Source organism: Pseudophryne corroboree, chromosome 9 (assembly GCF_028390025.1).
Source record: "Pseudophryne corroboree isolate aPseCor3 chromosome 9, aPseCor3.hap2, whole genome shotgun sequence".
Taxonomy (NCBI): Eukaryota; Metazoa; Chordata; class Amphibia; order Anura; family Myobatrachidae; genus Pseudophryne; species Pseudophryne corroboree.
In genome coordinates, this window is record NC_086452.1 from 312115955 (window position 1) to 312118257 (window position 2303).

Below are 2303 nucleotides of genomic sequence, written 5' to 3' on the forward strand. Positions count from 1 at the left end.
TCCTCCCTGATGGTTGAGGTATGCTACAGCCATTGCAATGTCCGAGCGGATTCGAACTGATTTCCTCAGAAGGATATTCTTTGCCTGAATAAATGCCATATAAATGGCCCGAAGTTCCAACATATTTATTGGCAGGCAACTTTCTTTCTTGGTCCACTGCCCCTGGAAACAACTCCTTCCTAACACTTCTCCCCAGCCCTGCAGGCTGGCATCCATTGTCAGAGTTTCCCAATCTGATATCCGAAGGAGCCTCCCTTTGTCCAGATAGAATGTCTTTAGCCAACAGGCTATTGACCTCCTAACTTCCAGAGGAAAGACCATAATCTGTGCTTTTATTGTCTGATGAAAAACCTTTCCACTTGGAAAGGATCATACATTGCAGATGTATCGAGTGGAACTGAGTATACTCCATCATGTCGAATGTCTACACCATCAAAACCATCACACGTATTACAGCATAAATGGATACCGTTTGACTGTGTAGCGACTAGTGAATTTTGGATATTTTGTTCAGAGGGAAAATTACTCTCTAAATACCCAATTTCAACACAGTCCCCAAGTGAGTCATCCGTTGTGACGGAACCAGAGAGGACTTTGCCCAATTTATGAGCCAACTGTATCTCTGTAACAAGCTGTTGTCTGTTGCATATGATACTGAACAATACCTGAGACTGTGCCAGGATTAATAAATTGTCGAGGTAAGGATTTTTTAAAATCCTTATCCCCTGCTAACGGAGATAAGATGCCATCACCACAATAATTGTGGTGAATACTCTGAGAGCTGTGGTCAGTCCAAATGGTAGGGCCTGAAACTGAAAATGATGCTGGGGCATAGCAAACCCGATATAGCGCTGATGTGACAGTGCTATAGGAACATGTAGATAAGGATCTTGGATAACCAGGGATACCATAAAATCCTCCTGCTCCATGGCCAAAATAATGGAACGTAAAGTCTCCATATGAAACCGAGGCACCCAAATGTACTTGTTCATCGCTTTGAGATTGAGTATGGGCCAAAACAACCCATTTGGCTACTGGACTAAAAACAGGTTGGAATAAAAACCTTGTCCTCGTTGTGCTGGAGGAACTGGAATTATCACTCCTGACTGAAGAAACTCCTGAACTGCCTCTTGCAAAGCCCTAGTCTTCGTTTCCACTGAAGACGGGCTGGTACAACTTTTAATAAGGGTGTTTCTTGAAAACACCTACAGCACCTATTATTCCCAGGTGGTTTACCATCCAAGTACTAAACAGAACCAACACTGCTTAGCTTCCAAGATCAGATAAGATTGGGCATGTCCAATGTGGTGTGGCTGTAGATCTACCGCTTCTTGAGAGTGATTCAGAGTTGATCGTAGCCCTGCAAAATATTGCAGGGCTACGATCATGACCATACACATGCGGGGGGACGCCCAGCACAGGGCTATCCTGCCCCGTATGTCAGTGCCGCCCCCCCCCCCCCCCCCCCCCCCACAGAAGTGCAAAAGCATTGCACAGCGGTGATGCTTTTGCACTTTAGGAGTAGCTCCCGGAAAGCGCAGGAGCAGCTCCCTGCCCAGCGAATGTAAATATATATATACTGTGTATATATATATATATATATATATATATATTATCCTTAATAATGCTAATTACTTTTCAAAATTGATGGATCTTTTTAACCTGTTATCACTGCTCTCACTACATTATCTACATTTAAGACGTGTGGTCTCAGTGTCTTTAACGTGAAGATCCACTTTAACACCTCCCTATTTATCCTTTTCTGGAAATCTCCTCCCCTCCAATTCTGTTATAGTGTTTTAATCCCTAGAAATTTAACTCCAGCTGGATTCTGGCCGTGTTTCTCTTTAAAATGACTTGAGAGGTTATGTGTCTCTAAACCTTTTCTTATGTTCCTCATATGCTCAGCTATCCTCGTTTTTAGAGGTCTCACCGTTCTTCACACATATTGGCCCTCATTCCGAGTTGTTCGCTCGCTAGCTGCTTTTAGCAGCATTGCACACGCTAGGCCGCCGCCCTCTGGGAGTGTATCTTAGTTTAGCAGAATAGCGAACGAAAGATTAGCAGAATTGCTACTAAATAATTCCTTGCAGTTTCTGAGTAGCTCCAGACCTACTCACAGATTGCGATCAGCTCAGTCCGTTTAGTTCCTGGTTTGACGTCACAAACACGCCCTGCGTTCGGCCAGCCACTCCCCGGTTTCTCCAGACACTCCTGCGTTTTTCCCTGACACGCCTGCGTTTTTTAGCACACTCCCGAAAAATGCTCAGTTACCTCCCAGAAACGCCCCTTTCCTGTCAATC

General features: G+C 44.5%; 1 pseudogene; it reads right to left on the minus strand.

The window, feature by feature from the left end:
• Window positions 1–1202: 1202 nt before the first annotated feature.
• LOC134962522 (5S ribosomal RNA) lies at window positions 1203–1321 on the minus strand (annotated as a pseudogene).
• Window positions 1322–2303: the final 982 nt, after the last annotated feature.